At 37.7% G+C, this 10,302-nt stretch overlaps 1 long non-coding RNA gene across 1 annotated transcript in view; it reads left to right on the plus strand.

The window, feature by feature from the left end:
- Window positions 1–8,716, plus strand: part of LOC148133181 (uncharacterized) — a 92,411-nt gene extending 83,695 nt beyond the window's left edge. The window contains exon 3 of the long non-coding RNA XR_015747181.1: window positions 8,702–8,716. This is a non-coding gene — a long non-coding RNA (uncharacterized LOC148133181). The remainder of the gene's footprint in view (window positions 1–8,701) is intronic.
- The last annotated feature ends 1,586 nt before the right edge of the window (window positions 8,717–10,302 follow it).

The raw sequence follows: 10,302 nt of genomic DNA on the forward strand, positions 1-10,302 counted from the left end.
AATTGGGGACAATAGGACAGGGACAGTAGGCACGATTTTGTGCTTATGCATGCCCCTTACAGACCTCTTAGGAATGGGGTGAGGTCAATAGAGGTTAGTTTGAGGGTAAAAGAGTGGGGGGTTGAGCAGGTGACAACAGAATCAGGTAGTGAGTTCCAGACATTGACCACTCTGTGGCTGAAATCATACTTCCTGCAATCGAGCTTGGAGTGGTTTACATTTAGTTTATATCTGTTGTGCGCTCTTCTGTTGTTGTTGTTGAAATATTCATTAACTGATAAGATGTCATAACATATGATTTTATGTACTATGCTTAAGTCCAATCGTTGCCAGCGTAGTTCAAGGTTGTCTAAGCCAAGAATCTCAAGTCTGGTGGTGTAGGGTATTCTGTTGTGAACAGAGGAATATAGTACTCTTCTGGTAAAATACTTCTGGACTCGCTCAATTGTATTTATGTCTGATATACAGTGTGGATTCCAGAAAGCAGAGCTGAATTCAGGTATTGGTCTAGCAAAGGATTTGAATTCCCTAGTTAGCAAAACAGTATTACCAGAGAAGAAGCTTCGTAAAATTAAATTTACAACTCTTAATGCCTGTTTGGCAATACAGTTGCAGTGAGCTTTGACGCTTAGATCATTTGCTTCATGATAGCAACAAATTTCAGTGCAGTGGCCTCAAGGCCCAGTACTCTTAAATATCTTCAATATGTTAGGCCCAGTAAAATATAATAAATGATCTAGATGAGGGAATTGAAGGGGAAATCATCAAATTTGCAGACAATACTAAACTGGCAGGAATAGCCAACACTCCAGAAGACAACTCAAGATCCACAAAGATCTTGACAGGCTTGAATACTGAGTCCTATCTAACAAAATGAAATTTAACATAGATAAAAGTAAGGTTTTACGCTTAGGAAAGAAAAACCAACTGTAGACTAGGTGAAACTTGGCTTAATGCCAGTAACTGTGAAAGGGATCTTAGAGTCCTAATGGACAATCACTTAAATATCAGCCAACAGTGTGCAGCAGCAGCCAAAAAAGCAATGCAATCCTAGGCTGCATTAACACATAACAAATTCAAAAATGTGAAAGATAAATAAATTTCAGGATTTCTAGCCTGAAAATGTTCAAGAAGTGGCTGCCTTCAGCAAGGCATTTTTATTTTTATCCTTGTCTATAGGAAAAACATTGTCAAGCTGAACCCCTGTACTTCGGGATTAGGAAATCAGCCCTTCAGAAGTCATTGAATTTTTGTTCAATAAAAAATTTATATATATAAAAAAAGAAGTCATTGAATTTTAACTATAAGCAAAGCCAGGGGTCATGGCTGACAACAAAGAAAATGAAAAGTGTTGTGCAGCGACATTCAGAAACATTTCTCCAACTGCTATATTTTGTGTGGGGAACAATTCTGTGGGAAATAACAGTATCCCTTTTTCTCCATTGGTCCCAAAACATACCTAAGTGTTAGCAAGACTAAAATATTACAGCTGCCGACATATCTCTGGAGGTCTGAAGCTGTTCAGAGTTATTGAGGCTGATGAATTATCTTCTTCTCTTTTTTAACCGATTTATTCCTGAAGCTGGGATAACTGCTAGTTGGTTTCTTAACCCAATTTATTTTTATATAGATCTCTATTGATTACAATCTGCTGTCTACTGTAACCTTCAAAACATTGTAGAATACAGAGCAATATGATTTCGTGGAGAGATAACCAGCTTTGTGTGTGCAAATACACCAGCATGCCAACGTATACAATAATCCAATTCTATAGGGTCAGGGAAAATTTCTGACAGAAACAAGTCAGTTCAGGTAAAGATACATGTGCATACTTTGCCTAAGAGAAATATTCTTGTCACATACAAATCCCACTATTAATCAAAAATCACATTACAGCTTCTGGGATGAAGTTTCCTTTACTCCTCTTTAATAATAAGTCCAAGATAAGATAAAATTGGTAATTGTATGTTTTGTTCTGATGGAAGATAATAGCCAAGTGGTATAGAAATTTGAGTTACAAGAATACATTCAAACCTGCTAACAGGCTTTCATTATGTGGTCTTTACCGATTCATTCATTACACATTTTCTACGTATATAGAAAACTTTAATTGGAAGTTGCTTATTACATTGTTCGAAAATGTTAACTCAAAGTCCTCTTTAATTCAACAATCATTTACAGCAGGACAGCTAATTTAATTCAATAGCATGATCTTTTGAAAAAGGCAGGAAGCAGGACCAATTCACCAACCATGTTGCTCAAAGAGTATTGTTTGATAGGACCCATAGCTTGGAAGAGTTTTAGAAGCAAGAGATTTACTTATTCACACTTGGGACTATTTGTAGAAAATGTTCACCTACATAGGCTACAGCTTTAAAATGCAACCCTAACACTCTTTCCAATTACAGAGCAAGCCTCACTAAAAACAATGGAGTGTACCCAAGCAAACCAGCCCCAAGATTTCCTAGGCATCGGATTCTGTGCCCTAGACAGAATCTCTTTTCATCTGCCTTGCTCTTCCTACCTACCTTCCAGTGGTGGGATTCAATTTTTTTTACTACCGGTTTCCATGGGCATGGCTTGGTGGGCATGGTGTGGCTTGGTGGCCGTGGCTTGGTGGCCTTGGCAGGGGAAGGATACTGCAAAATCCCCATTCCCTCCCCACCCCACTAACCTGCTTTCCAGCTCCGTTCTCCTGTGCAGGGCAACAAAAGAAGACCCAGCCAATCAGCTGGGACTCAGGAGGCAGAGAATAGATGGGGGTGGGGCCAGTCAGAGGTGGTATTTACCTGTTCTCCAAACTACTCAAAATTTCCGCTACCGGTTCTCCAGAACTGGTCAGAACCTGCTGAATACTACCTCTGCTACCTTCCCTAGATTTACATATACAGCACAACAAGACAGGGCTTCAGTGACAGAATGGGGAGAAATCAGAACACCCTGTTTACCTTGGTCTGCAGTGAGAGATACCATGAGACCACACAGAAAAACTAGATTCTGTGGCCAACAAGCTTTAGTCAAAATTGATATACCACAGGTCCTCTCTTAGCAACTTTTTGAAACTACAACCGGTTCCTCCAAGTGTTATTTACAACCCAATTTTGGAGTTCCAATGGTGGCTCTTCCCCCCCCCAACACACACACAGTCACAGTCACATGACTGCACTTTGGACACTTGGTAACTAGCTCACCTTGATGGCCAGTTGCAGCATTCCATGGTCACACAAAGCAATTAACTATCATAAACTTATGAGGGATCGAGCTGAGGATGAGAAAGCCATCTCAGCGTAGCATTACAAAGCTCTGCTGCAATACACCTGGCAAACCACCTGGCAAATGAAAGTGATATGTCCTACACAGCCACAGAGACTGGAATATATGTATATAATAGCAATTATTGTCAGAGCATCTCTGATGCTGGTTATTTTAACAGCAACTAATTTTGAACAGAATCATAGATCCTTGACCCAACATAAAATATTTCAGAAGATGAAATTCCCGGTTAGCTATACACTTCGAAGAGGAAGCAAATATGCATAAACAGGCAAACATACATACACACATATGCAGGCGCCCTTCTGTTTCAAATTAGCCCATCAAGATCTAGTTTTAATGCTTAGATCCTCCAAAGGAATTTTTTTTTTAATCTGTTAATATTGGGGAAGAAATACTGGCTGTTGTCTCTATGACAGAACTTGCTACATTCATTTCCAAAGCAAGACATTGCATTGAAGCAAGAGTGTGCTACTTGAGTTGAAAAACATGTTTGCCCCTGATATGACTTATTAGGGGCTACTTTCCAAAAATCAATTAAAACTAGTTTAACGTCCACCTCATTAATAAACCCAAATTAATGTGTATTTTAAAATGTTCTTTCTTCTGTCTCTTTATGATTGAAAATTTAGTGCTTTTTGAGGGGGAGGGAGTGTTTCTAAGAATATATCCAAAGCTTTGAGGTGGGGGGGTGCTGGCCTGGAGTTACAGGTGAAGCACACCTGTGTTAAAATTTAACATTTGATACATCTTGTGGCTTTTTTTTCTTTTTTGCCTTTTTTGTTTTAGGAAGACTCTTTTCATAGAGAGGGCATGTCAAAGGAATTTGGAGTTTGTCAAATTTATGTGTTGAGTATTTCATCTTGAGAGCTACATATGGGGAATGGGAGATGGGAAACACTCAAAGGGCTTGAAAATTATAAAGGCACTTGCTTTTATTCTATTAAAAACGTGCTTTGATGCCACCTGTAGTTTGCTGGTCATTATTTTGCAAAATACAAGTACAATGAAAGCATCCATATGTTGTACAGTTATGGAAAAATACCTCACCCACACACAACTAATTATATCTTTATGGTCCGAGCAGTTCTCTGCCAAAGTGTAAAGGGAAATGGAAAGATATTGGATTGAAGATTGTGGGACAAGGAGCTTGTTCTTCTCTGCAATTGGTGTGGGGGAAGGATTTATATTTATATGGATGCACAGGTACATGCATAGGTACAGATACATACTTTATGCATATATGCATGGATACATACATATACATACATATATATATATATATATATATATATATATATATATATATATATATATATATATACACACACACACATACATAGTTTAAGATAGTATATGATTTATGTGAAGGAACTGCATAGCAGCTGTTCAGATAAAGTTAGAGACAGTAGCACAAATTTGTAGCCTTAGTAGACCATTACATATATCTTGGCCAATAGATCTCAATAGAAGGTGATACGATAAAGGAAATTGAATGACATGTTAAATGTGGTTGGCAGGCATTCAGCAAGTTAAGCTTAATTTTCAAGAATAACTTCCCATTATGCCTGAACAGAAAAATTTTCAAACAGTGTGTGCTACCTGCTCTAACATATGCCGGTGAAACATGGACACTAACCTCATAATCAATACAAAAGCTACAAGGAGCGCAAAGAGCCATGGAAAAATACATGCTCAGCATTACAAAACAAGATAGAAAGTCCTGCACATGGATTAGAGAACAAACAAAAGTATATGATGTCATCAAGAGAGTGAAAGAATTGGGCTGGTCACATGGCAAGAAGAACTGATGGCATGTGGATCAAGGCAGTTGTAGAATGGATCCCACTTGATAAAAAGCATCCACAAAAGAGACTTAAAACAAGATGGATCAATGATATCAGCAAGTATTGCGGGTCCAATTGGAGAAAGAAACCTCAGCACTGTATAGGCTGGAAACATGCGGAAGAGGCCTTCACCCTACAATGAATAGCCAAATGATATTTAATATTCAAATTTACACCAGCCTTTGTCATTATACATAAAGAAAGAATGCAAGATAGTCAGGAACACAGGAATATCATGAGGTAAATTAAACAATATACAGAACACACAGAACAAAATGGCGGGGGTAGGGAAACACCTTTCAGCAACCAACCCTAGCATAGATTGCCTCATACATGAGTCAGTACTCTTTAACTAATCAACCACAACTGTGTGTTCTGGCCTATTGTACACTTTTCTGTTCCAGCTACTAAATTCAATATCCTAACAATTTATTCGTTGAGAGTACTGAAATCTTGGGGCTACAAGGATAATGTTTAATACAAGCAGATAGTCTGAAAATATGATGCCTTTTCACAATCTAAATCTTAATAAATTGAAAAGCAAACCAGGCAGCCTTACTATGCCCTTCATGTCTGTGTGGGACACCCTTGTTTCCCTCACTGCTTGACTGTGGATTGATTTGTTCTCACATGCCCTATCCTGCTCCTGATTAATGCAACGTTGGAATGAGAATATGATCAATGGAGGTTAGAACAGTAGTCTAAGGCCAGATTGGAAAGCATATTTTGCTTATGAGAGCAGACTACTCCTTTATTTCTTTAAAATGGGGCCAAAGCAACCTCACCTACCTCTACTTCTGCAGATGATAGACTCTAGTTGCCATAAAACTGGAACAACCTTAAATACCTCTCTTTCCTAACCATACAAATCATGAAGAAGCAGCTTCTTGAATGAGAAGGTAAACATCCTGAAGAAAAAAACAAAAAAAGTCCAGTTGCCTTTTGAAAAAGCACCTTTGACCTGGATGATTGAGAATCTTCACAGACAACCATATGAATCAGATTTTGTTTGCATCACAGTATTCTCATATTTATCACATATCACCATTGCACCCATCTTTCTAACACTAATTATTTTCTAAAACCAACTCTACTGTTTGTAAGCCCAGTCAATCATGTTAATAATTATGTTTTCTATATACCCCACTTTTATTAGTTGTATAAATAAGTCAAGGCAGCAAACATTCCTAGTGCTCCTTCCTCCTCCTATTTTCTCCACTATGCATATTTGTAGATACATCCAATGGAACGGAAGAGTCATATTTTCTCAATGAGTTGCCAATGGGGCAGCCCATAAATTTTTGACAGAAATATTTACTTTCAAGTTATAGCTTGCCCTAAAAACCTGGTTCTAGTAAAAAATAAAATAAAATAGACTCCTTGATATATTAGGATATAACTTTTCCAAATAAACTGTGCTAATTATAGGTTTCTAGAAGCATAATCAAGTATATTCTTGAAATCCATTTTTAAAAGCACTTTAATGTTTTTTTCTTGGCCAGTACTTATTAACCCAGCTGTTTTGTATAGAGTACTTTTCAGCTAGCTTTTTTTCTTCTTGCAGTCATTTTGTCAAGCTTAAGTCAGGATTAATTTGACTGCAGGTGTCAGATAAAAAAAAAACCCTGCTCTTCCCACCCTGCTAGGAACATGTGGGCAAAACGCAAAAACATGACAGGTTGGTGGTCCAAATGCTGGAAGAGTAAAACTGCAAATACATTTCTTGCTCTGCCTGGAAAAGTTTTTACTTGCAAGTTGGACATAAGAAAAGTGGCACACTGTTTCCCAAAATCCCCAATGAGTGTAAGCGAGTGATTGGAATGGGCTTAGCTATAATTGCAATGCCTCTAACTTCATAAAATAGAGAAATTAAGAACATTCATAAATAATACACAACAGCTATTTCTGTTGGCCAATTTTCCAAATTAATGGACTCTTGTATCACAGGCTGGATCTTCTATTCTACCCTACATTTTTCATTTGCAACGCTTCCCACTGTCTGAAGAAATATATGAGTTCCTTCACCGGTCTCCCCCACAATCTGCTTCACACAGAATAACCCTTTACCCCTGCCTCTCTGCAACTCCATCTTTACAACTTTGCTTGTTGATTTCTTTGGACACCATCTGCTACATATAATAAGTCGAGTAGCTGGAAAAAATGTGCCAGCGGTGAGAAAATGACCATAATGTTATGCTCCATTTGAGGGGATACAACAGTTTGAGGGAATTTCCTTCTCTCTACAACAGAACAGTGCAAATGGCATGTTGTCTAAACAAGTTATCTCTCAACTTTTGTAGGGTTGCTTTTAAAAATCACCCTTTGAAACAATTTGACAAACATCCACTCTTTACGAAGGAGTAAAAGAAACCCCAAGCAAATATTTAAAAATATATAGACACATTTTTAAAAAATGTTTCTAAATCTAGCCAGTAGCATGAGTTCAAATTATTCCAAATATTGAACATAGAGTTGTCCTCTATGACAGATGTCCCCGTTTTCAATTTTTCTATGTTTTCATCTTTCTTGAAATAAATATGAATGCATGAGTTGGCAACAGCTACAAACGAGCTGTAAAAGTCTGCAGCTTTCAGGTAGGAGACTGCTGAAAATGGAAGGTATGTCATGGCATAGAATTACCACAGGGTGGTGGAAGCAGTGCAGTTCCCCTTATGCACTAGGGCAACTTCGAAAGAAAAAAAGAAAAAGGAAAGGAAAAAAGGGAGGGGGAATCCCTCCTGGAAGAATACTTTGTGAGTCACTTTGTCATAGATTTAGTTAAAAAGAAGAGTGTCAAAAAATTAAGTTTAGTTCATGGAAAAGCCAGATGGCTAAGCTCTTGACCTGTTTACAGCCTTCCTGCTCGCTCGCTCTAAAGCCAAAATTACACAGATGACAATATTCTAATGTTCCGTGGAATGGCACCGAGTTTGAAATAAATTAATTTTAAGTCCACTTTGTGGGGGGAGGGGGGAGGGAGCAGGCTAATAAGGAGGGGCTGTGTGTGCTGAACTGCAAACTGGTTGTGAGGAGGGTGCTGGCTCAGAGCTCTTTGTCTGAGATCTGACAAACAAAATCTTTTGCAAGAATCAAGCTATGGTTTCACACCAGGCCATGTATACAGATAAGAACTCTTTGAGTCTCTTGGATGTAAAGTTCCAATTTCAGAATCCTTTACTTGGGATCTACTTTGTATGTGTGCATATAGGCATAAGGGGATTGGAATAAGAGTTTAGGGGCATGTTAAATTCTCGAACAATATTGTTCCATTCTATATCCAGTATGTGCTAATTTGGCAATAAAGAAAAAGAATCATAATGACAAGCATTAGCAACTGTATCCAGTGGGTAACTTGCTGTTAATAGAATCTTTTCCACACTAGCCATGGTTACTTAAGCACTGTTTACAAGATGATCTATGGATGCTAAACTATGCCTAATAGATTGCAGCTCAGGTTCAGTAAGGTGTACATAATGCCACATTTAAAAGGTTTGATAAGAGCTGAGCAGGATGTTTCAAAATTATGCAAAACCTCCTTCAGATGTGTTTTCCATATTAATCTCTTCCTGCTTTCATTTCAGAAGAATGGACAACAGCAACAACAAATCTGAACAAGCCATAGTGAATAAAACAGGTGAGCCTTTCAAGGCAATATACAGAGGTCAATAATGTAGCTTTAGTAGTACAAGAAGGTCTTCATTGTGAGGGCAAAAAAACAGGACTAATTTGTTAATCGTCACTTCTGAAAAAATCTGGAAAGGGATGGAGAGGGGGGAAGTATTAATTTATATTTAAAACTGTCTAGAAAGTTTAAGTTATTTCTATCCCCCCTGCCCAAATCTTTTTTCTCAGCCTTAAAACAGAGTTTGGGTTTTTTATGGATATACAACATTTGTATTGTAGTACTTCTCTTTATAGTATGATTTGTTAGTTATTCTTTTATTGATGAAGTGTCTACATCTGGTAAGGTCTACAACCGCACCTCTTTGACAGATCCAGATGTTGTGAAGACAAAATACCTCCTGTGTAAGAAACAGACCAGAATCAAGATCTGTGAAGGGTGTTCTTAATATAGTTTAAAAAGGCATCAGTCTTAAAATAATCCCAACATCTTATTTCTCTGCCAGATCTTTGGGGCTGATCTTTTGGGGCTACTCTTTAAGGTAATTTTGTGTTTCTGTGTCTAATTCAAATGCCTTAATATATGAACCTTAAAAACAGCATGGAACCTTTTTTTCTTACTTGGTTTATCACATTGATAACCCTCAGAGAAAACATGTGTTCAGATGATATCTGAAAAGGAGTTATACAGCTTCAGGAAATGGATACTACTTGGATGGCAGATCTCATATTAATCTTAAATATACTAATTGTAGTAGATCCTCATTAGTATTCCTTGGCAGTGCACCGGAGCCTAAATTTCTGTAGGTGAAAATTGGTGTTTTGGTGCATTTTTTTTCGTCCTCAGTTTGATTTTGCTTTATATACAGATGCTGGGAAACGGGAGAGAGATGTGTGAATTTTCCTTTGTGCATTTACTTTACACAGTGAAGAGAAGGGTATGATTTGTACCATAACTGATTATGCTGAATAATCTAGTTTTGATCTTGACCTCTGTAAAAATTTTTTTACTATGTATAAGAATCCTAAACCCATCTCCTTAAACTATGTATTCTGTAAGCCATCAAGATCTTATTGTAGATCTTGTGGGGGAGAATGTACTATACAATTGAAATCGTTACATTAAAAACTTAGTCCTCAAGGCCTCTAATTGCTGTGGAGTCCAAAGCTGTTTCTAAATCATAGCTACAAAAGAGCGGGGGGGAATTAAAACAACATGCATCCCACTTAACAGATTATTACTGCTACAATACAGGCCTGTGGTCTGAAATATACTAACTTCAACACAGTTTTGTGTCCACGTCTTAGATCTTCACAGAGCTGCCTCTAAAATCAGTGCTGTTTTGTGTAACTCCAAGTATCTATCTATTCAATGGACATAGGGAAAGTCAATTCTGTACCGTTTTACAGACTTAGCATGTCTGTAAAATCCATCATTGGCAACTTTCTCTAACCCCCACCCCACCCCAATAAGTTTTCACACATTATTTTGGGGCAAATGAAAACCTTTTACCTTTTGCTTGCTAGAGAAGATTTACTGATATGTCTCTTGTCTGTTTTG

The sequence above is a fragment of the Notechis scutatus genome, chromosome 1 (genome assembly GCF_049901735.1).
Source record: "Notechis scutatus isolate UNSWTSFEM ecotype Mainland chromosome 1, rNotScu1.2, whole genome shotgun sequence".
NCBI lineage: Eukaryota > Metazoa > Chordata > Lepidosauria > Squamata > Elapidae > Notechis > Notechis scutatus.